At 36.3% G+C, this 26,422-nt stretch overlaps 1 long non-coding RNA gene across 2 annotated transcripts in view; it reads left to right on the top strand.

The window, feature by feature from the left end:
* The window catches only part of LOC110476341 (uncharacterized), a 108,094-nt gene that overhangs the window by 74,331 nt on the left and 7,341 nt on the right, over nucleotides 1-26,422 (top strand). The window lies entirely within an intron of this gene.

The raw sequence follows: 26,422 nt of genomic DNA, 5'->3' as shown, positions 1-26,422 counted from the left end.
TGCTAAGGGCATCTGTCCCCTTAATAAAATCATCTCTTGTATTGGTTTGGACTTCAAAGACTAAACAGGCATAGAAAACAACCATTCAGACAAAAAACCCAGGAGTGCAAAGGGGTTGTGCAGATAAATACACACAGCCTGCACCCCTCCCAGGAGCTTTCTGGAATCCTTAATTGATTCCTAGACCTCAGCCACTCTGGAATGATAAGCAAACTAAAGGCAGTTTGCCTGGCTGTTTTCCTTGAGACAGTCCATGGTATTTCCTCACAAATATAAAGATGTTGCATTCAATCACTGAGGTTGCAATTGGGGATCTGCCTCTCCCAAAAGCAATAATTTTCTGATATAGAATTAAACATTTTCTGAAGCTCATGAAAAAGTTTTTCAGCCCCACGTTCCCACTGTTGCAGTTTAATGTTTATAGGATTGCATCTTTAGTGTGAGGCAGTGATTAGCTGCCTGTTTCAGAGGAATGCAAGACATCTGGCAAGCTGTCAAAGCCATATCTTTTAGTACATGTCCTATGTTCTTTTGTTCTCAAAATAAGCAGCATAAATGTGATGAATGTATGGATGTGAGCATATAAATAACTAGTTCAAGCCTTCTTCCATGCAGCCTTGTTAAAGGTATGAAATTCAGGAATTTGGGCCAGTTTATTTCCATAGTTGGAAAATTATCTTTTTTATTTAGTTTTCTATAAACATCAACAAAAAATAAGCTTTTTTCCTCCTATTTCTCATTGAGTATAGAAATTCATGGGTATTTCATAAAGTAAACTTATTTTTTGCAAAAGACAGGAAGGGGTCTTATTGTAAATATGGGGTTGATTTTTTTTCCTTTTGCACTGCATTTCCAAGGGAGATTAAACCTCTTATAAACTGATTCTATTAAAAAGTAATTTCATGTAGCAGCTACAGGCCAGTGGCTATTCAGCATTTCTTTGAACAGGCCTGACAGGTGTGCAGGTGGTGGTTGCCCTGTTCAGTTTCATCTCCTTAAGTTAGTTTCCCTGCTGGTGTAAATCAGTGTCACTCCATGAAATTCAAAGGATATGTTTTAATTTAGTTACAGCTGCATTATATTGAGTAGCACATTCTGAGTATGTGTTCTGGGTGTATTCAGACCATGTCATCAAATGCTGAGGCAAGACTTAAATAAGAAATCTGGAGTCCAGCATCTTTAGTGGGGAAGAAAAATGGTAAATGTAGAGTTCAAAAACATGTATTATGGGTTTGAGATGTCTGAGTGTAGGAAAAGTAGAATTTTAGATTTCATTTTCCTCGCCCTTCTCCCCTCACATCCCCATTTTCCTGTTGCCATGCAGACAAACATCCTCAGCTATGTCAGGATGTCTGTTTATAGCGCTTGCTTTCAACCCAATCAGGAAATTGATTTGGGCTAATAAAAAAGGCAGTCAGGGAAGGGTTTTTTTTTTATTTTTAAGAGAGAATCCTAATCAGAGCTGTAACACAGAGTAGTAAATGATTGTGTCAGCATAAGAGAAAGCAAAGTGCACCATGAGACGGGGAAGGAATAGTTTAATGTGCCCTTGCCACCAAACACTTTGCGTTTGAAATGATATCTTTAGAGGAGTTCCTACAAACATGTAAGGTGCTAACAGCTGCCCACCAAAAACTCCAACAAGTGTAAAAGGGTTTGCTTATCAGAGATTCAAATTAAGTGGGGAAAACTGAGTTGATAGCAGCTGTATGTCTTTACTTAGAAACTGGCTACATGGTATTTTAGAGATGCTGTTTCTAAGCTTCAGGGTACGAGTCAAGAAATTTGACTCATAACCTGACATGAAATAAAAGGCAAAGCATGTGAGAAAGCAGCAGACCAGAGGGATCAGATTTGCTGGCTGTTACCTTGATACTTTTTTTGGTGGATGATAAAGGTTAAAGGATAAAAGATTTTAAGCAGCCAAGAGGGTGCACAAGAGAAGCGGGGTCAATATCACAGGAGGAAATAAAAGACATGCTCTGCCCCAAAGTCTAACACATAAAATTGAATAAGCTGTCAGCTTTATGTAATATTTACTCTAGGGTGGAAATTAGTAGTTACCTTAGCAACACTAGTATCACCAGAGACATAGCCATGCTGACTCTGATTTACAGAGATGCATTTACTTTGACAATGTATTAAGTAACCTTTCTGAATGTTTGACTGTGCTTTTATGACGAGCATTGCAACCAAGAAAAACGGTTTCTCCAGATTTCAAAACACTACATGCTGGTCAGACCCTTACCTGGCATAAATCTAAGGCTCCATTTGCTAAGGAAATAATGTTGATTTATTGCAGTGGAAGAACCAGCTCATCATTTTGAGCAGCACCATGGTTTATTGCCATTCACTCTTTTAACTTGTCAGCTGTGAGGGAGTTTGATTTTGTAATATCATGGTCATGAAAATGAGAATGGTTAACAACTTTCAGTACTGCCAGATCTACCAGGGCAACTGAAGTGTGACTTTACCTCTAAATTCATGATTGGCTTAGATTTTCTTCTGCCACAGAATACTTAAAATATTAAGAACACAACAAAGAAGTCATTACTGAAAGCACAGCTTTTTATCAGGGAAGTTCTGAATTTGGTCCTATGATACTGCATGGTTCATATTACATGCCAGTTGAATTATTTAATCCAATAAAGTTGCCAGCAGTCTGAGCTTCCTTATACACATACCACACAGCCATCTTCAAAAGATACATTAAAGCATACTGAATCTTATTTTAAGTACTCCAAGCAAGAGCGAGTCTGCTGTCTTCCAGGCTAAATTATTAGCTCTCAATACTTGGAAACTGTTCCTTATTTGGATGCTGAATTTACTAAATTTTTAGTTTCTTCAGCTCATGTATTGTGAATTCTGATACTGCAGATTTTGAGGTTACTTTAAAGTCTAAGTATACTGCATACTCTGGAAAGTTTTATCATTATTTTCTCCATAGTAAACAAACCAGATTGCATTTATGGCATGACTCTCTGAGTTATTTTGGGGAGCTTCTTAGAGCTCTACTAAAATCTGTCCCTGAAGCATGAGCACCAAGTGGTGGTACATGTTATCCTTCTGCCACCTGTAGACACCTTGTCCCCAGAGGCAAAACCACATTCCTAATTTTGTTTCACTTTTTTATACCTCCCAGGTCTACAGCTTATTGGGTGCAAGGAAGCTAGGTATTGATTTTCATTTTGTTTCTCCCGTTATATATTCTCTTTCTACCTGGACATCTTGTCCTGTCAATTTGGAGAACTTGTTCTTTTGGCCAGGTTTTCCAGGCATGTGTCAGCCAATTCTAAATGGAGGGTTCCAGCCTTCATATGGAAGTGGGTCATAAGATGAATGTAGGAAGCCACAACAGCTACCACATGTACAGAAATATGAGGCATTTTCCAGTGGAACACACTGAGCATAATAAAAAAAAAAGATACAGAGGAATCTCATGGCTAAAATCTGAAATCTGTCTGTAGACTACAAATATAAAAGCCCCATTTATAAAACGTGGTGTATAGGCTGTGAGATTTCCAAACATGCATGCACTAGGCAATTCCCAAACAATACATATGTGCTCCAGTTTTCTAGCAAATTCCAAGTTAACCAATAACTATTCCATTTACCTCCATCACTGACACTAGAGCTCAAATTGCTCCCTGCAAAAACTCAGTAGCCTTTCTTTGCTTGATGTTTTCTGGAGCAAACTCTTCTGCCCTGCAAGGTAAAATCTTCAATCCTTATTCAAAGTAAATTTTCTTGTATTTTGCCATATTTATACACAATGTTGCTTCAACAACATCCCCATCAGTAAATTTATACTTTGTGTAGAAGGTCTTTTTATTTTTATTATTGTTACTTACTATTCTGTAACCTTCACACTACCTACAGACATCGCCAGGCGTCACACAGACTGCTGATAAAATGACTAAATAATTTTGGATTATAGATTTATCCTTACTGGATGTTGCTATTCATGTATTTACACTCTATAACCAATTATGGTTTTTAGAGATCTGCTAGTTATTCAACTCTTATTCCATCTATTGTGCCATGTTAATTTTTTGTTAAAAAATCTTGCAAAGATGAAAGTAAAACAAGGTAAACACTTTTAAGGAATGTTGGTATATTCTATTGCCATACAGAATATACCAATATAGGCATCTGGTCATGTCCAGAAAGAGGTAACAGTCCTGTATTTTTTAATAAGACCACATGTCACAGCTACCATTAAATTTTTGGTTTTGATATCACAGAATCTTGAGTGAATTGCTTTTTATTTGTGTGTGAAGTCTGAATCAAAGTAGTATTTGCTTAGTACTCTGAGAAATATCTTTATCAGAAACTTTTTCTAATATCAAAATTTGATTTTGACTTTTAAAATCCTTTAACACTTTCTCAGATTAATTCAGATCCTTGATCCAAGTCAATGTGATAAACTGGGATAGCTGGGATGAACTCTCCAGCTATTTTTTGAATAAAACCATTTCAGCCAGGTTAAAAAATATTTTTAAAAGGTTGTAGATTCTGATATTGAATCACATTCCCTCATTATGTTATTTTTTTTTATTTTTTCCCATGCCTGTATTAAACTTACTGTTCTTGCTATAACATTTTATTTCATGTGGAAATATCCTCTTACATTTTATCAAGTATGATTGCAATTGTCAGTTGTATATTTATTTACCACTGCTTCTGATTTTTCTGTCTATGGTTGATAACAGCCTATTTCATCATCAAATATTTTTTTCTTTTCCTACTATACAACATATATATATTTTTTTCTTTATTTATTTTTGGTTATAAATTTTGTTTCTGATTAGTTTTGGTTCTTTGACCTAGGGTTCTAAACTTTCTTATTGTCTTCTAAAATAAAACACTTAAAATTAACTTTATGTTACCCTGAAAAAAAAAAAAAAAAAAAGTGAAATATATCTTCAAACTAATGGATTAATTTGTAGCCAGCACTTATCAAACAAATTTATTAAATATTAAGTATCTCTATTTTCAGTGGGAATTAGAGAGAGGCTTTAAATAATTAATATTTCAATGGCAATAATCTGCCAAATCTGGGGTGAGAAGTGTGTTAGTAATTTACAAGATTTGGGTATTTTTGGTTTCTACCTGCCTATTATTTTTGATCATAATCTTATCAGTTTATTTTGCATATGGTGCTATCATTTGTGATGAAATCGGTGTTAGCTTAGCTTTTATTTTTTCTTTACATTTCTAATAATTAAGAATAACTGAGTGAGATTCCTGGTCCTGTATGAAATTTCTGTGATTTGTGGATTTTTAATTGGTGCTCAAAAGATTACCAATGGTGCAGCATAACCCCGGAGAAATTGTGAGAACATGTGAGTATCCATTCCCTTGTTTTGCTAAAAAAAAAACAGAAGAAAAGATTATTTAAATGTGCCTGCTTGCTCCTGGAATTAGAGATCTGTCTTGTATTCCTTCCACCATGAGCTATTTGAAGCCTCTGTGTAATGAACAGAGCAGATTGTTTCCTGTACCACTGTGAGATGTGTGTTTGTGGCTCTACTTTAGGTCACTTTTTCTCTTCTGGGTGAGTGTAATAATTCTCCTCACTGCTAATTTCCAGTTCAAATTCATCCTGGCTGGCATTAGTCTTGTACTCTTTGTGCTTTCTACTGCACTCATTTCATCCCCCAAATGAGCAATGCAAGACTTGGTATACTATTGCTTAAACCAGATCTTAATGAAGGCCACCTATTTACTTTCATTTCATTAAATTTAATGTGCAGAAGTCTAAACAGCTGTGCATAGAGCAGTAACTTCCCTTAAGTGAAATGTTTGGGCTGTAGAATCAGTTTTCAAGGTGCACAGCTGAATGCAGTGCTCCTGAGCCATGTGTCCTGGTTTGAAAAGACAGGTGTCTGCTAAGGAAGGCAGGAGCCTCCCTGAAATGGAAAATAAAAACCCCATCCCTCCAAATTATTATAATTTTGAAATTAAGGGGGCTCTCACAGAAAGAGATGGGAGTAGGAATAACAGCTCTTTATTAGGAAAAAAATATGCAGTAATACAAAACAACACCATCAGAGTCAGAATATGACCTGACACCGTGTTGTTCAGGGTGGTGGCAGCAGTCCCATGAAATGGTGGCTGCAGCCCTCCTGCAGTAGCAGCTGTGGTTCTGTGGGAGCAGTGATCCTGTAGAAGGGTGGAGTTTTCCTCTGAAGGTCCAGCGGTGGTGTAGATGGGCCTGGTCTTCCTCTGGGAGTAGAGTGAGGAAGACAGCTGCTCCTCTGGGAATCCAGTGGGAAAAGGCTGCTGTGGTGTTCCAGACCTCAGAGCATATCCAGGTAGGAATGCTTGGCTCCTCCTCCTGGGTGGAGCATTTCCCAATGGGATGATGGAATGATATCAGTGACACTCAAGGGCCTATGAACAGAAAATATCTCCTGGAGGGAGGATTGGCTGTGGAAGCAATAAAGAAAAACTGCCCAATTAACAGAAGGTAACTGTCCCACCTCTAACAAATGGCAACAGAATACACAGCCCCAGCTACATCTTACATTTGCAGCTTTAGACCATGGTTCAGCCTCTTGCAGAACCAAACCTCGCTGCAGAACAGGTGAGTGCAAGACTGGACACTTGGACTGAGGTTTGCGTTTCTTGAGTTACTGAAATATTCTCTTTGCTAGCAAGCTACACTACAAAACAGCACAGGTGTCAGGAGTTAAGAAATCACTTTCTAAATCCACAATGAATATGTAAGTTAAGGGGGGAGAAAAGGGTTCAGTTTAAGTGACAGAATAAATATGTTTTGAATTGCTTTGAGAGCTGCAGAAGTGTCTGGAGAACGGATGGTCCTGTGAATCCTAGTGCATCTAGTCCTGCAGTGTTGCAAGGCACAATACAAGTCCATGAAATAAGGCAGATCATGGGTAAAACAGATGTATAACAGTTCTAGGGAAAAAAAAAAAAATAGAAATATGTTTTCTGACTTGTAAACAAATGGATAACAGTAACAGTGCCACTTCTGAAAATAAAGGTTAAAATCAACTCCTTAGGTGCAAAGAAACAAAAGCAAACATTTTTTGCATGCTCTTCTGGATCCTGTGGATTTCTCCCATAACAGTTCCCTTGGAATTACCTCTTACTTGATAGGGGGAACTAATTTTTATGTATAGGAGCAGTGCCTGAAGAAATCATTAGGGCAATGAATATTTCAGAAAGAGCATGGGGAGCACTTCGGGGAGAAAGGCATATCAGCAGGAAACCTGTTCTGAGGAAGTTTATGGCATTTTAAATCATTTCCTGGCCTCTTTTTTGCACGTTAGAAGATCATTATATTGGCAACATATTCATCACAATTTTGAAAGCTGGGTTTTTATCTGCTACAAGGGGAGAGGGTCAACAATAGCTGTGTAAGAAATGTATTATATTTGTTAACTTATTTGCTGCAGTAGTGTTTGGATTCTGATTTTATTATTTGTTGGCTTTTTTTTTAATAGGAGTTATGAATGACCAAAGATCATAAAAAGTTTGATCATGTCAGTCACAGGTGTGTGGGGTGAGAATATGATATTGAGCACAGCAAGAGGTAGAAGTTTATCTCTTGCTGCTGATCCTGTGCCTGATCCCTTTGCTTTTGGGAAAAAAAAACACACCAACTCCTCCTCTGCCTGAGTTCCCATAGAAGTGAAATGAGCTGCTGTCACCAGAACAAATGTTTTTGTTGTCTCTGTGAAAGGTAGGGGCTCACAGTTCCTGCTGCTCATTCCTTTTGTCCTTGGGAGCAAGCCCAGTTTTTGAAGGTAACCGTGGGATATTATTTTTTCCTTCTGCAAGCCAGCACACCCCAATGACAAGAAGAAATTGTGGCCACAGTGTCCTTTGGAGGCCTTCCCCACCCAGCCTAACACCCAGGCCCATGTAAGCACATTCACCTGCAGCTTCAGGAACTAGTGCTTCTGCGTCCTCCACACTTTTAAGGCTTTTAAGATGGTTAAAGAAAGGAGGAAATAACCAAACTTATTCTAAACTTACTGGAATATCTTGGAGGATTGTGTGTGGAGAAACCATTGTGACTCATGTCTTGTAAAAAGTCATCCCTGGATTTAGCCATTTGGGGAAGAATTGGTGAACCTTCCTCATGCTCAAATGTCTTCACAAGGGGTGATTTGATCTTGGTTGGCTGCCTGGCATACATCAAACTTCTCTCTCACTGTCCCTGCTTAGAAGAACAAGGAGAGAAAACAGAAAGAGAAAAGCTCATACACTTATGTAAAGACAGGGAGATCTCTTGCTAATTACTGATACAGGAAGAACAGTTGTGGCATTACTTAATTAATGAGATTAGTTAATTGTAAAAATTAATTTCTTTCTAATTGAATTAGAATTAAATAGTGAGAAACAAACACAAAAACTAAAGCAACTTTTCTTCACCCCATCCCTTTCTCCCAGGCTCAACCTCACTCCTTCATTCCCCACTCTATCTCTTCCCCCTTCCTAGCATTGTAGGAGGTTGGAGGGTTGTGGTCAATCCATAACAGCTCCTTTCTGCTTTTTCTTTCTCTCAACATCACCTATCCCCTGGTCCAGCATGGACCCTTCCCGTGGGCTGCAGTCTTTAAGGATAAACCTGCTCCAGTGTGAGTTCTTCATGGGCAACAATTTCTTTGGGAACTATCCATCAATCTAGCATGTGGCTGCAGGGTGTATATCTATCTATTCCAGTATGATTTCTCCAAGGGCTGCAAAGGAAGCCCTGCTAAAGCATCTGAAGCACTTCCTCCACCTCTTCTCACATAATTTTTGTTCCCTTTGTCTACTGTGTTCCACCTTTCCTTAACCAAGTTTTCCTTGAGACACCACCAGCTTTCCTGTATCCTGTGGTAAGTCAATTTTGGAGCCACACAGGGCAGTCTCTGACTTGTTCTGCACCTGAGGGTTGCTGTTTTTTACAAAACTGAAACTTGGCTGGATGGGATGGAGTTAATTTTCTCCACAACAGCCACTGTGGTATTTTACTCACAAAACTCTCTTTATCTCAACCTATGGGTTTTTCTTCTTTGATTCTTTCCCCCATCCCACTGGAGGTGTGGGAACAAGTGAGTGAGTGGTTGCAGGCTTAGCTGCTGGCCAGGATCAATGCACCACAAAGTCAGGATTTTGCCCAACAGGTAGCCTCAGGAAGACAGCAGCTCCCAGCTTCTGCTGAGCTGGAAACCTCTGCTTCATGTATAGATAATATACTTGTCACAGCTCAAGGCAACCTGTGTCACAGATCAGGAGCTCCACAGCAGAAGAAACCTCTCATTACAGAGGAAGGGGACAGGAACTGTCTCGAGATGAAACCTCACTAAAAAGGTTTTAAAACAAATTTTAAAAATGAATAGGAATAAATTGCCAGGGCCAGATGTCATTCACCCATGAATATGAAGCTGGTGAACTGCTAACTGTGGTTTGCAATATATTCATTGTATCATCCTTAGTACCTAAGGAAATAAAGTGCTAAGTATGACAGAAACTTCTAAGAAGAACTCCAGAGCTATCCTAGTTAATATAAACAAGTAAATCAGATTTCCATGAGAATAAAATTGTTAGGAGCCGTAAATTAAAGAGAATTAATTAGCAGACCCATGAATAAATATGATGCAGCAAACGAAAGTCAATAGGGTTTTTTGTAAGGGGAAATGATTTCTCCCTCTATGTGACAGACACAGGTGATACAGTCAGTGTCATTTACCTAGTTATGTAAATTAGCCCTGAAACACAGGACTTCCTGAGAAACAGGAAATTATCATTAGGAGGTGTCTTTGTTGGATGATAAATCATTAGGAGGCTAGGCTTTATAATGGAAATTCATTATCGATGAGGCCCCAGGTCCTCTGTTTGGGATTTAGAGCGCTTAATATGCAGGCATATTTTCACCTTGGAGAAAGGGATGAATTGTAAAATTAAACATGGTGATGCCAAGCAGGCTGCAAAGATGTGTGCTGAACAATTAGATAACACGGGGCCAGGCAGTAGATAGTCCCAGTTTTGTGTAGGTCTTTTTAAATAGATGCATAAGTATATGCATTTGCAGCCCTGATGAACTGTAAATAAACTGTCACCATGAGTGACCTGTGCTGCTGTGAAGCTCTCAGTTCTCTGAGGAATCAAAAATCCTCAATTTACTCCAATCTGGGTGTTTCTAGTACAACAAGAGTTGAATGCTGTGATATTGCACTTACCCCACCTCAGAAAAGGAGTGTTGGAGCTCAAAACAGCATGTGGAGAACATGTGGCTTCATATGACAAAAGATTAAAAATACCAGGATTATTTTTCATGGAAAAAAAGTGGCTGAATTAGAGATACGGCATAAAAATTAATTAATGAGGGGAAAGGGTTTAGGTATCAATATCTAATTGATATACAGGAAGAAGGGAACGTCCCTTGAAATTATTGGAAAATAAGATTAAAGCAAGTGAATTTTTTTTTTTTTTTACTAAGCATAAATTGAGGTGAACATTGTCATACATTTCCATGGGCTTTTGCATACAAATGAGTTCAAAAAGGACAAGGACACTGACAAGTGTTAAACTTTGGAGATCTGCATGTATGTGCTATCTTAGTAAATTTGTATGTTTTAGTTTACCAAATCTGACTAAGTAATTCAGCATAAAGATCATAAGGGTAAATCTAATGCTATTTTCCCTAAACATTTCTTCCTAGTCTATAATTTTACAGTCCCTAGCATAATGAAGAAATGTAGCCTTTTCACATTAATTATTTCTTTTCCTTTAACTTCTATTTGTATTATTTTAATGCAAACACACATTTCCAATGTGTGTTTGCATTAAAACGTGAAAATTCATGACCAGCTTTGTGGAGAGTCATAGACAAAGGGAAGCAAATTCCCAGATTAACTAAAAGATCACTTTCCAATGAAACAATACTTCACTTTGAAAACAGGAAAAAAAATCAGTAGTGCAAAAAATTTGGTATTTATGTTAGATCAGCAAGTATTTGTTAATCAGCACCAGGAGAGGTGTTCACAGAGGCTTAATTTGTCCTATTTGTATGTGTTTCCAGATTACTGGTTGGGAAGACTGGGATATGGGCAAGAATATTTTGCAATTTCCTTAAACTGTAAAAATCTCTATGAGAAAAGGAAAGTTTGCCTTGAAACATTCTGCTGCAGTGTGCATGTAATCCTAATGATACCTAATATTAATATTATATATGTGCCATATATTATTTTGCTTTAGCATATGTACGTATTTTAAAAAAGACAATTTGCACCTGTATGTATTTATCTTGGAAGGAAAAGTGGGAAGAGAAAGGATTAATGTTTCCAAGCTAATGTAGAGAAGGACAAGATTTCTCACCTGCAGGAAGGGATAAAGACCAAGGCTTGCTAAAGATGTAACCTAAAGAGGAGGGCCCTAGGCTGTAATTAGTCATCTGTCTGCTTTGCTGTGGTGCAAGGTACCTGCAACAAATCATGTGGAGAAGCTGGTAGCTCATTACACTTCAAGGAAAAAAATTGCCTAAAAATTACTTTTGGTAACCCAGCTTAAAGAATTAATATTCAAGATTCTTAAATGATGCAGCACCCTTTTTATGAATTTTCTATAAATGTTTGTTTATGGTGGTATGTCTCATGATTTTCACTGGGGGAAAATGTTATGGTTTGAATATCTGAAAATTACAAGTGTACTGAAAAATCTCATCTATAAAATTTTTGTGTTATCTTAGAATCACATCTCAACCTTTAAAGGACAAGTGTCGCTGCCTTCTGAAAGTGTACTCCACCCTTGCTCTTCAAAGTTCAGATCAAGTCATGCTGCCAAGACTTGTGCATCTGTGGCAAATAATTCACAGATGCCAACTCATTGGAGAATCCGAGAGCTTTGTCTTATGCCAGGGTAACTTCAGCAGTATTTTCCAGAGCTGTGGATTAAGTTTGCTGAAGCAAAAAAATGACGACGTGTCTGGCGCTGCCAGACGTAAAGATGATTCATCAGTGTTCCCTCTCTAATGGTAACTATCTCCAGCATGCAGTAAAGAATGACCAAACTGACTATCAGATGGCAAGGAGCAGAAGTTGGAACAGCATTTGCCTTGCTCACTTTGTACTTGATTGTGTATCCAGGCGTTCCCATCTAGACTTGCAGGGGTTGCTCGAGCATTTAATTACTTGAATCCCAATGAGCTGAAACTGCTTGGTTCAGGAGATAGCATAATAAAGGCATTCTCCTGAGGTGGCTAGATCATTTCTTTAAGCTTTACTGACAAGCTAGAAATAGTCACAGATTTTAAATGTTGCCAATGATTATATTCAAAAAGCATGGGAAATATGAGCCTACATTTTCTGCTATGCCCATGTTCCTTCAGGAGCAGCAAAAGAAGGGAATGTGGGCTTCATGTGGAACTACCTAATTCTCTGTCTGACTACACACCAGCTTTGGCCACTGTTATGAATTACACCATGTAATGGTCCCAAAAGGGGACAGTCTGGTGCTAAACCCTCTCACTCCTGCATCACTGCGTAACCACATCAAGGAATGGGAGAGCTGACTTCATTTTAGCTCAAGTTTTTCAGTGCTCAAGTTTTTCAGTGCTCAGACTAGAGGTGTCTTACCAATATCAAGGTGGCAAGATGGATCAGACTAGCTAAGAGACTCAGGGAAGAGGGAAGTGTAAAATGTTGCAAACTTGGGATTCTGCATTTTACATATATTTGAGGAAATATGGATGTCTTTCAGGATTGTGTATGAATGGTGTTACTGGAGTATCTGGTATCTAAGCATGCAGCTACCTTGTGTCAGTAATTATAAATGAGACAATTGTCTCAAATTTCTACTCTCAATCTTTGTATTGGGTTTTTCTGTTTTTTTTTTTTTTTTTTTGTTAGTCTTTTTTTTTCTAGTAGCTTTTCCCATAAAGTTTGCACGAGAGAGTGAAGGTTTCCTATGCAGTAGTAGAACAAGTGCATGGACTTGGGATACAATTCCAACTGGAGAAAAACATTACCAAAGAAATCCAGATAGTTAGTGACTCATGGAAAATATAACTTGACATTTGAGCATGCAAGATGATTTGTGGCATGTGGCTTATACAACTCCCAATTTTTTATATCTCTTTATGGGCAACACTGCCAAATCTGGAATAGAATATATGATTTATTTTTATTTCAGGGTAGAAATTGTCTTTTTGATTTTCAGTCTGCAAAAGATGAGCACTTGCCAGTGCACATTTATACACAGCCAAAAAAAAAAGAGAGAGCATGCTTGAGCCAAGCAGGAACAGAATTAGTTACAGACTCTTTTTTTTCTCCACAGCATGACTTATATTGATACATTCATCATGTTAAATGGCATAACTTTGTATTTTTCAGTACTTTAAGGAATAAAAGTTCATACTGTTTTAATCCTTATGGTTCTGACTTAGGTAAGTAAAATAGAAATAAGATGAGTATTCTATTCAGGGTTTCAGTTAATTTTGCTCTATGGACTATATAATTACAGCCTTTTTGCTACCTGGGAGATCACCTGAGCTCCAGTTTAACAAGCTTATATATAGCATGGGGTTTTTTCACTTTAAATGCTGGGTAATGTTTGTTCTTAAAACAAAGCATCTTCTGAACAGGTTTGCATCTGGGAAAGAGGTAATGATAATCAATGCTAGATTTGAAGAATGGCAAAAAAAATAACAACATAAGATCTAAACTTCTCTCAGAATCAGAATGCTTTCATTTCTCCTGGGGGGGTAGGAGAGGGCATTATAGGCTCTTGAAGTAGCAGAGAGAAATAGAGAAAAATTTGTGATAAACCTCATATTCTTGTTATTATTGCCTCTTAGAGTCACTTGGCTGCGATAAAGCTTGTGTGCTGCTTCTTCCTCCAAGCTCTATTTAAATTCCTAGTTTAACCATACGTGCCTTCCCTCTGGTTAACAGTGATTTGACTGTGCCTGTAGCATTATTTTACTATCATAGAAGGATACTTGGAGGTGATAATACTATTCAGTGCAACTTTGCTTTTCGTACTAACCTGTTTCTTTAAAATATTCACTTTCACTTGTAATTCTAATTTGGAAAGACAAATGCCATAATCCATGGATAATTAAGAGTCTAGACTAATTCTGTCATGTCAGTGCTTTCTTAATCTGCCCCTAATCAGATTAAACACCTTAATTCAGACGTTATTGACATTGCAGATTGCAGAATTCCAGGGAAGCTGCTACAGTGTATCATGCAGCTGGAGTTGTTGTAAATGGAATTTACTGGCCATTTATAACCTTTAATATCTTGCAAAGAGTAAAACATGGATTAAGAAATCCAAAAGTTTTTTCTAACAGAAGGAAAAATGAAAGAATGCATCTGTTAAGATTTTAACTCTATTGTCTCACTTATCTTTGCAAAAGAAAGGTCACTAAAAGAAAGTAAAGATGAGGGAATTATTTTCTCAAGAACTTTTTGCAGCTAAGAGCTGCACAGTGAGTTTCACTGTATATATTAGTGTATCAACACAAAATCAGTGTGTTAATTAGAGAAACCATGAGCTGTTTATTATTTCAAAATCAACTGCAATCACAAATATTTTGGTGCAATTGTTTGCAATAGCCAACATGCAGGAAGACTGGTTTAAATCTGGAATTTCTGTTTTGTAGCCAACCCTGACTCACTAACATGGTTTGCACCTATAAAGGATGTACTGTGATCTGTGTTGATTGTGTGTTGCTAATGGGATTTCACTGACTAAAACCACAGATGATACTTCAAGATATATCAGGAAGAGTCTTGTAGTGAAGATGAAGAACTTGTAATTACAAAATTGCATCAGCAATTGTGACCAAGTTTTATTTTTATCTCTGTCTCAAAATATATTTGAATAATTATCATTAGCTTTAAAAGACATTCTTCTTCCATGGTTTTGTTAATTCCCTTCTAACTACTTTTTCTCTTGATCAGAACAATATCTTTTTAAAGCACTTGATTTGAGAGTGTGTACTTGTGATGGTGCCAGTCAGTTCTGAACACAAATTAAATTGTGACCTTGGCTCTGGAAGGTTATGACTGCTTTGTACTTAGTCTTTGCTTACAGCATCAGCAGTTGGCACATCACAGGTAGTGCCCACGTCTTTTGAGTCTGCTTTGGCAAAAGAGGTCATCACAAAGCATCTGTATTCTCACCCAGAATATCCTGTCAAGAGCTGTATTTAATTTTTAAGTTAAAATAATTCTTGTTCTGATCTTAAAACAGAAGGCCAAATTTATCCTGAGTGAAATGCCTACTAAATTTGTTTTACTGTGGGTAAGTTTATTTCCCTGTGTCAGATTTCAGCCTAAAGCAATTGCTTCTGAAAGTTTATTTTGTGATGTCTTATATGTGTTTGCAGAAATGTTTCTCTCTGTAAATAATGCCCAAAAGCTGTTGTACAACACAGTACAATACCATTAAAATGTTGACTCTGTGAATTTGAAATATCAGTGGACAATTTATGATAGAACAATGGAAGTTATTAATTTATCTTAAACAATATTATGCTGTTCTTCATGTCTCTCAGACCCACACAAAGTACTGAATCAGATTTTTTCCATTATTAGTGCTATAAAATTTAACTGATACCTGCACAAAACGTACTTGTATAATATGCATCAATCACTGATGCTGTGATCTGAGAAATAATAGTGCTCACTTGGCTTGGAGAAAAAGGCTGCCATTTGGTAAGTTGTGTTCTTTTATGTTATTTATGTACTCAGGATGTTTTTACCCTTCAGGTTTTGTTCCTAAGCTGCAAATGGGGAAAGGAATGAAAGGGATGGGAGGAAGAAAATATAGAAATTATTGTGCTCATATCAAATGCTAGGCTAAGAAAATCTCTCAGCTAATTGTTTTTAAGATGGACTAGCTACAGGGTTGCAAACTAATTAGGATATAATTAACACCATTTGACAGGATAGTTGCTACAAAAAATTGCATCTAACCTTCATTGCCTAATGCATTCTGCACTACAGATCAAAATTAACATTTAATTTCAGCCTGCTGACTCCCCTGCCAAAAGCCCAATTCGGTTTCCAGAACTTTGCGTATTCTTATTAAAATGAGATTTTTTAATGCTGTAATTTTTCTATTTTTCTTTGTTGCACTTGTGTAATTCTCAGAACTGTTTCTCTTTGCTTTGTGTACCAATTACAGTTCCCCTGCTGGTTTAGATGGGGCACAGATAGAGCCCTGGTATAAATCATCCACTGGTTCTTTACAAATGGCTTTTAACTTGCATGTTGTCCATTCTGGTCTTGTGGGGTTTTTTGTGGTTTTTTTTTGTTTTGGTTTTTTTTTCAAGTTGTGCATTCCTCTTATAGTTTATATATAAGGTAATGAAAGTTGTCCCCCATGCACCTAAGGTCTGAGGATCTTACCCTTATTCACTAGAAGCTGAAACCTGGACCAAGCAAGTGCTGCATATGCTTGTTAGAGCAGGTGACATCCTCAGCAGAGTTGGGACACTGAAAGAAGGTAAGTCAGGAAACCCTTAAAGAAGGCATGAAGCAAGAAGTTTATGATCTTGAGCTAGGAATACTTTCTAGAGTGCTTTCAGGTAGTGCTGTAGTTGAAAATGTGAACCAGGAAAAATAACTTTTAGATTGAAATATGGAGATAATCAAAGGTATTATCCTGGCTCTAACTCTAGTAACAAGGACAGTGATGTTAAGACTGTTAAAGATGTATCTTGACCCAGAGAAGGACCCTAAGCTGCCCAGAAAAGCTGTGGATGCCTCGTTGCTGGCAGTGTTCAAGGCCAGGTTGGATTGGACTCCGAGCAGCCTGGTCTAGTGGAAGGTGTCCCTGCCTATGGCAAGGGAGTTGGAACTGAATTATTTTTCAAGTCTCTTCTAACATAAACCATTCTATGATTCTGTGGTATAGAAGATGAGATGAACCTTCAAAAGGGCCAGAATGGCCTCAGTCTCACTCACACCTTGTGAGTTGCTGTGAGCATGCCTTGAAACCTCTCACAAGATCGGGGTATTCCAAAGGACCAAAAACTTCATTGTCAATGGTCTAGAACTGTGGCATCACTGCCACGTCCAACTCAATTCTGACTCTTCAACCCAAAGATTAGGTAAGCATTAGAATTTGGGTTTGTAGAAATACACCCTAGCAAGATGGCACCTTTAATTGCATAAAATATTAAGAGAATTAATGCTTTCAGTTCTTGTTTTGAGGTCTTTTTGAGAGAGGCCAAAATAGTGAAGAGACTTTTAAATTAAATGAGAATTAAAAAATCCACTTAAAGAGTATACAAATTACCACATCTGTAAAATTATAGTTGCCATGGTAATGTTTGGTTTCCTATTGACTACTTGAGTAAACAGTTTCCCAAATCCTGTTGACAATTGCAGACTGGAAAACAACCATTTTATTCTGCAGTTCTTATTGCATGCATTTAGTAAATATCACCCTTTATTTGTGGTATTAGAAGTGGTTTTTTTTTTTTAAATCTCTGTTCTTATTCATATTATAAGGAGAGATCAACCAAGAGTCAGAAGTAAAAATGTAATTCACACAGCGGTGACCTCTTTTTATCCTGTTGAAAACAAAGCCATGCAGTGCTTCCAAAATGTCTGGTGCTTGCACCTTGTGCTCAGTCAAAACTATACACCACGTGTCACTGCATATTCTGGGCTTGGACTTTTTGATCTTCCTGGTGATGATGAAGGCCTTTTCCTTACTCTTCTGTCTGATTTCAGTCAGTCCCCCTATTAGTTTCCTTTTGGGCTCAAGCTGTTATGGAAGTTGCCATATGACTGTGTTCATGTTTCACCTCTGATGTATTCAGCTTGTCTGCACTCCTTAGACTTCTAGAAAACAGTGTCAATTCTTTTCAATTTACTAGAAGGACCTTTCTGACAAGAGCAGTGCATTCTAGAAAAGTTCCTCACTGTTGTGGTGTTTCAGATTATCTGTAGAGGAGAGAGGACATTGGAAAATGCCACTATTGTGTCAGTGTTGATCATGCTTCTGCAGCCAAAAGTATTTCAAGTTTTTGAAGGACATTTCTTAAGATCACCTTGTGCCTGATGTTGCTAGTACAGCACCTATGATTTTCTAGATAAGTAAAAATATTTGAAGTTTATAAAAAAATATATAGCTGGAATATTTACAGGTGTGAATTATTTTTGCCTTTTTTTTTTTACAAAATCATGTATTTCTGTTACTGATTAATGTCATCAGCAAAATGAAGGTCACTCAGAATGGGTTTTGCCCATTTATGATTACTTTCTCTTGATTCCAACAATAAATAATGCGAAAGTAGCAGAACATAAGAAGTCTTTGTTTTACTCTTTAGCTTCCTCTGCTAATTTTTGGATGCTTGCATTCCCTCTGTTCAATCAGTATGATCACAAAGGACTAGGAGTATTTTGATTACACTGTACTATCACTTCCTAATATTTTTCTTCACAAAACTACTCCTCAAAAGGTGCTTTGGCTAGAAATACCTTCTGTCATAAAGATTCTATTTTAAGGTGCAGTTTATAAAGATTTAATATTTTTCCATTTGGGGGGGTTATTTCTTGAGCTGCAAAACTCAAACTTTTTAGTTGTACTGAACAAAAGTGTATAAATAAATAATTCACATTTATGTGTCAGATAGTTGGTAAGAAAAAATATGGAAACATATAATTATGATATATTTGTAAAATGAAGAAGAGAGACCTCTACAGTAAGTTGAATTATCACCTTGTTAAGTGAATACTGCTTAAAATTTTCCCCAAAAAAATGCACATACACATCTATAATATCTGTTCTCCAGTCTGCTATCACTGCAGTTGTCAGAGTCACAAAATGTGCACGATATCTGCAGCAATGTCATATCTCTGGCCTACATGTGGTACAGTGTTTGACTTTGTTCTCTTCAGGATACCTGTCATCTACAAAGCAGACAGCCTGCAGCTTCCACAATCTGGCCATTTTTAGATCTTGGCAGTGCTCTGAGAGAGCTACTTATTCGCAGGACGTACTTGTCATCATCACCAATTCTTCATTTCTTGTATTTTCAGAGCATCACAGGTAACAACAGAGTGGAGTACCTGATAATCTGAAATAGACCATAAGATACATTTGTTTGGAGGTTTTTCACACGGCTCCTTTAATATTTGTTTGTATCTGGAAAAAAAGGATTCAACTTGCTTCTATCTCTACTTTCCTCTTCATCTCTGCTAGAGTTCCTCTCTTTAAACCTTAGCATCAATTTTTTGCAGCTAGCAGAAAAGATGATACTTTCAAACCCTAAGCGAGTCAAGTCCAATCCAAAAATGCAGGACAATTCTTCAAAGAGCAGGATTTACTAATAAGATTCATAGAAGCCAAGGCTAGTGTCATTTGAACTAAATCCTGCAAACATAGAAATACTGGGGTTTTTGCAGTTTCACAATTAATTTCTACTGTAAGTCTGGTATGATACTATAAAGTATATATGTCTAATGCATGTATTGTAATAATATTATAATACCATTACGTGTAAAGTCAAACAGCTCCAATTATTTTCCCTGTGTGAAACTCATCATGATATCATAATATTACAAAACAACAGGCCAGAATTTGGTTGACTGATCTGGAATGAAAACTATACTTTTCATTATATAAGGTGTATAAATTTATATAGGATGTATAATTTTTTATATAAGGTGTATTTTATATACACACATGTATATGCGATGCACAGGAAAAAAATCATTCTAGTTTTCTGAATATTTATTAAAAAACCAAGATTTTGACTATGGCTTCAGTAATACATATGAGAAATGCTTAGTGGAATGAATATGCCTAATATCAATGTAGGGTTATTTACCTGCCAATGGAAAAATGAGTTTCACTAGTACAAGCTTTGCAATAATTTCACAAGAAAGTCAAGGAGCTTATTAAAAATGCAGGGGATTTGAAAGGCAGAGCTATGGCCAAGTGTGGCTATGAAAACAACTTTATACAGAAACTGCACTGAAACTATTCCGACACATCAAATCAGTGATAGATGTTTGTAGAAATAATTATTCAGATCCCTTTAGGAATTTAAGCATCTAATGATTTTGAGGAACACCAACTGAGATTTTCAAGGATCTTTAGCAATTTAGATAGTTTGCTCCCTTTTACTTAATCTATTTAGTCAGTTTTGGAAGGAAAAAAAAGGAATCTTTTAAAGACTTAACAAAATAAATCTATATACTAGCTATTAATGACTACATTAATGCAGTATTTTTCTAGAAAAGTTTTTTTTCCAGAGTAGGGGTAATCTAAACTGCAACTCATAAAAGATTGAAATATAAGGTTTAAGGACTTAAACCATATATGCACTTTTGTAAACATGCATGTGTTGGATTATTTTAGTAATAAAATATGCAATTTAAAAAAAAGCAATAGAAGAGATCATAAGAGCTGAAGGTGAGTCTGGAATTTGGACTAAATTTTTCTATACGACTGAACAAAGCAAACTGGCCTGAATGTAGTACTTTTATCTATAGCACAGAGGCTTTGAAAGCTAAACTAGTTTATTTCACACAGCAATTTAACTCAGTTCAAAGACATATATTATTTTTTTGCAGAACTCTGGTGCAACTAGGTACTTGCAGATGAAACAAGTCTTTTAACTTTTGTTTTACTACCTGCCGTAGTAGTCAATTATACCTGATCATATAAAAATATATCGTAGTTTTTATCAAAGACCATAATTTAATGTCAAGATGTTAACCTTTCCCCAGTTTATTTTCTTCCTACAGTTTTCTGAGCATATGGCTCTTAAGTCTTCCAGCTAAACTCCTCAAGGTTTAACTGCAGACACCCAGAATAAGCATTTCTCACAAAGATGACATTCATTCTGCCTTTTTGAAAAGCTTCTTGAACTTTAGAACTGCCCTCGGCTTTCTTCAATAGATCATTTTTTTTCACTTATTTTTCTACTTTCCATTTCTAATTTTCAAGGCTGCAATTAAAAATCAGTTTGACATTTTAGCAGTCAGAAGCAAACAGGTAACTCAAAAAAGACATGGAGTCTAATATGTTTAGAAACTGTGCAAAAACCCTGGTATTTTCATTTTGTAGAGGAAACACAGACTTTAATAGACTAGAAGAAAGAATTACCAATACTCTTTTTGTTGTTAAGTTTCACTAGAGAGCTATGAATGTTAAACAGTGTCAAACAGAAGGTGGAAATTTGAGACCAGTTTTCAGCAGGTTTTGTTTAAATTTGTCAAAAATAAGTTCTGCAGAAGGTATTTGGCTTGCATTTGGCAGAGTGAGAATTCAGGCACTACTTTCAGATCATATGGAGGCAATAAAGCTAAAAATGAAGGCAAAATTACATATTATATTAAGATCCAATTTGTAAATATCAAACTATCCATATGGGTTCCTTACTTGTCAGTCCTTTCATCTGTAATTTACTCCTCATTCATACTTCTGGACTATTCTGTAGTTAACACTGTCAATTAGGAAAGCTTTTCAGATTAGCAACTTAAATTAAACTGTTGATTTAACAGTTACTGCAAAGATTTTTGTCAGATCTAAGAAAGCAATTTATTTGACCAAAAGACTCCAACAGTTAACAAAATGCGAACCTGAAAATATTTTACTACTCAGGATACAATTCAATAGTTACCAATATAAAATATAGTCTAGCCTGTTACATAACACTTTTTATATTTTTCTTATACATGTAATCATGAATACTATCAGTGCATAGGCCTCACTGGTGGTGATAATCTAAACAAGGCAAGGTCATTTTTTAAAATCCAAAAAGAATTGTATTTAATATTTTATCTTCCCAAGGCTATTCCTGGAACAGAAATCAGTACATGATCTCAGACAAATTGCATTAAAGCAAATGGGATCTTGAATAAAAAATAATATTATTTAAGTTATAAAATGTTCTACTTGAAAATATTTAATCCAAATGACTTCTTTTTAGTACTGCCAAGAGCAATACACAGATATTTGCAATTTTATTATTGCATTTCTGCTTAAAGCTGAATAAAGGCAAATGTTCTACTGCTTTTATAGAGATTACATTTATATCCATATGTATGCATATACATATCTTTATGGTGTTGTCATTCTGGTGCACAGGAGTCTGTGTAGGGAGGAAGGGTAAGTGGGACTTAGATCAGTATTTAAGAAGGTCAGAATATGCCAGTTGTTTCCAGCAGAAGGTAATAGACTAGCATGGGAATTGGGATTGATCCAGTGATCCATAGGATCTGCAGTACACAGAGCAGCAAATATGCCAGGCACGTATGAAACCCAGAAAGTTTAGTTCTTTAGACTCTGTCATGTAGCAAAACTTATAAGGGCTCCTTTTGATGGGTTAAAATATACATTTATGAATAGCAAAATTTTGCTTAACTGATATATCCTTTAAAATTGGGTAGCCTGCTAAGAAAATGCCAAATTATACACCCCAAATATATACAGAAAATGACTCTTCTTTCTTAGTGTGTGCAGGAAACTTGTTAGAAACCAACAGATTGATCTTAATTTCTTTATGCTGTGACCCTTCAACAATCTGTTAAAGGGAGAGAATATGCATATACATATACATATACATATTCTGTGCTATGTTTTTATGTTTAGCAATAGCTTAGAAAAAAACTTCTTAATTTTTTGTACAGTAAATGTGAACACTCAGCAAACTACCTAATTATGGTATTTTTAATCTGGGAATCCCCCTCTCCCCAATCTGATGTCCATGGGGCTGCCAGCTGTTGTGTGCTCTTGTGTGGCTACTCTCTTTTCTCAGGCTAGAAGAGCCTTGCTTCTCAAGAAGCCCAAGAGTTACTCAAAGCATGAAAACCCACATGAAATTTCTTCCATTTAGCCACTGTGGTAGATTCTATATGGCCTCAGTGCATGCAAGGTATAGAAGAGTTTTGAAGTCAGCTTAAGCCCTTTTCTAAGGGCTAAAATAAATTACAAATAACATCAACTGCAGCAACATATTTTTTCCCTTTAGAAAAAAAAAAGAGAGGGTTCATTTTCCCCTCATATTACTCATGGGATTTTTTTTTTCCAAGATTGTATATAATTTTTTCACTGAGAAAAAACATTTTAGCAATTTAAAGGATTTCCACTACCCAGTAATAAAAGCAAGAGAAATAGCCTAGGTACAGAGAATTTGACAGCTTCTTTATTTGGGTGTTTTTGTTGTTTGATTTTTGATATGTTTGTGTTTTAGTTTTGTTTGGAGGGGTTTTTTTTGGTAGTAAGGCATGTAAAGCAAAAGCACTAAAGCTCTGCTTTTGCCTTGTTGACAGAGATAGACTTTCACTAATGCAAAAGTAGATAGGATTAGGCCAAAGCTGACTATGCAATGAACAGAAGCAGGGCCAGTTCAAGGTTGAAATAGTGTTACCTTACAAGTTTTATCCAAAACCATTTCAAATTGGTGGAATGGTTTTAATGACGTTGTATAAATTAAATATTATTTCAAAAGTGGTCATTATTGAAGATCGGTATAAAAGGAAAGAATAAAATGCAAGAAACTTACAATAGGTTTCTTTAGTATATTGCATATACATATTCTGTGCTCTGTTTTTCTTATATAATCTACTGAAAGTGAATCTGTGCGAAATGTGGCTGTGGCTGTCTTTCCTGGGATTTGGGTCCCCATTTATGTCAAGTTATGTACATCAACATTTTTGCAGCATGTGGCCTTCTAATCTGACAGAATCCTAGTTTACACTTAGTAAATGACTACCCAAATATCTTTTCCTGACCTGCTTCACAGAAAAATTTCAGCATTATTTTTAACTAAATTTTATTTATTTAGCCCAAAATAATTCTGGAAATATATGTTGAGCACTTGAGAGAAGTGGTTTTTAACTGCTAACAATACTAAGGCAATTTCAATAGCTGAAGTGCATCATACATTCACTTCTACATAATTAATTTTAATTTCTTAGCATCAGTCATCTCAGTTTTTTTCAAAAAAGTAATTATTTAGACTACAGAGAATAATAAACTGAGATTACTAAATTTAGATTGTTTAAAGCTTTGTAAAGAATCACAGGAAATGTCTGTAACCTAAATATCTTAATGGTCATAGGTGTTATAATTAAATCACTGTTTTGTTGTTCAGGCATGCTGAAATATCTTTAGGAAATTAAATTTCTTGTATTGGTTCATGATGTGTTGCCTCAGTGCTCCTTTCAATTCTATCACTGAATTTGAGACAAGATTAAAAACAGGTGAGGGGAAAGTGTCTATACATACATTGGTCACTTTGCAATCTGAAATCTACCTCCTTGAAAGAATTATGAGAACAGATATACAAACTTTTCATATTGTTTTCCAGTTCAGAAATTTTATTCAGCACTTAAATTGTCTTGTTTCTACAGGTTGTAGCTTGTTCTAGTAGAGTTTTAATTGATTTACTGCACAAAATGTCCAGGGGTGGTCAAGATTTTTCACTTTAAGCAAGTTAGATGTCACAACACAAGAACAAATTGAGAAACTTTTATATTCCAACCAATTATTTAGGCAGCACAGATTGCTTGTCTGATTATTAATTATTCTCTGACAGGTCAGAGGTCAAAATGGGTATAGTAAAAAAGGGCACCCCAACTCAGGGAAGAAATGATGATGTCTGGCTCTGGATCAGAAGGCTAAAGGATAGATTTATTAAAACTATACTATATAACTTTAATATATTATTTAAAGAGAGATTATCCTATTCTACCTACATACTTCTTACTTACTTAACAACTAACTATTAACTAACAACTCATGACTCTGCTGAGAATCTGAGACACAGCTGGATCCAAACTGGTCATTGAGCTCAAACAACCATCACCAGAATCCAACCCAGCCATCACTTCAGGTAAACAATCTCCATACCACATTTCACATGGAGAAAACAAAGGAGCAGAGACAAAGATTGTTTTCTCTTCCTCTCTCTGTGCTTCTCCTGAGAGACAGAATTATGTCTCTCTGTCCAGAGAATGTGAATGCCACAAATGGGAACAATTTCAGGTGAGGATCTGGATTGTTTATTCAAGACAAATTCAGCAACAACTTTGATATTTTCCTTAAAATTCTGCAAACATGCATTTTTTTAAGCAAAATTCTGAGGAATGTGGCAAGGCTAAGTAAAAATTTTATATGGAAAATAATCATTGTGACTGGCTTGCATTATGTAAACTCATGAAAACACTTGTCAGAAAATTTTATGAGTTTACCTTTCTTTTGCTTTATCAGGTGGCCAATATTTGATGCCTTTGCATTTCCATTAGGAAAATGCAGTATGGATTAGTTGTCTTCTGATATAAATGAGTGTAAATTATAATAATGCAGAGGAAGCTGAACAAAACTCAGCTTTTCTGTTGAATTGCCTGTTTAACTTTGCTGAAGTTATGTTGGTTGTTCATTTCTGCTCTCCTCTGTATTTCTGGTTGCTTCTTACAGTCATTAATGCACTTCCAGCTATCAGGATGCTGCCTTTGGTACTGCAGACTATCCCAAACTAATTCTTTGCTCCCGATTCTTATTTTCTAACAAACCATGCAGCCTCACACAGTAGCCTTCTGTTCCTAAAGTTATTTTCACAACTGTAATTACCTAAGCATACTTAAGCTTTAATGATAGGCCACAGCATTGAATTTAAGTAGATCTGTGATGGAAAAAATATGTACACAGAAGGAAAATCAAGGAGAAAAATCTCAATAGCATGGAAACATTCTTGGAATGAAGTTGTAACTTAGTTTTGTTTCAAAATTTCAGCATTTCAAGCTATTTTAGTAGCTTGTTTTCCATTTCTCAAAATAAATGGTATAATGGTTAAACAACAGAATCCATCATTTGCGAAGTAATGGCAAAATTTAAACTGAATAATAAAACAACTTGCTTTATTGAGTAATTTTGAACATAAAGCAGCAATTAAAAAATTATGCCAAATGCCATATTGTCACTACTTCTGCCTTTTCTACAGTTCCACCAATATCTTTCTCTCAAGAACATCTCCTTTGTCATGTTTTATTATCTCTTTCTCTTGGCAATGAAACTTTGAAACAATTAATGTCTTAGAATCACTTAATTGCCAAAGAGGGATCTTGCCAAATACATTTTGAAAATGCTGAATAGAGAGAAGGCTAATTAAATTACATTTATAATGACTCTAAGAAGTCCTGCCTTTTTTCATGAGCTCCGTTACCTGATCCTATAGATGTCACTCTTTGGATGAATGCTGTATCTGTGCATTTTTCACACTTAGAATTTATGTAGATTTTCCAAGGTTGCGGGATTGGGAATGGAGGTTGTGGCCCCTCCATAATCACTCCTCTCTGCCACTCCTCACAGTTTTCCCCAGGTCCTTCCCACAGGCCCCAGTCCCTGGGGATAAACCTCAAGGAAAAATCCACTTTCTTCAGGTCACAATTGCTCCAAGTCACATCTCTCTGCTCCACCACAGGTCCCTTCA

The sequence above is a fragment of the Lonchura striata genome, chromosome 2, assembly GCF_046129695.1.
Source record: "Lonchura striata isolate bLonStr1 chromosome 2, bLonStr1.mat, whole genome shotgun sequence".
In the NCBI taxonomy this organism is placed as follows: Eukaryota; Metazoa; Chordata; class Aves; order Passeriformes; family Estrildidae; genus Lonchura; species Lonchura striata.
The sequence above is the reverse complement of the archived record's forward strand: the minus strand, read 5'-3'. Positions and strand labels throughout refer to the sequence as shown.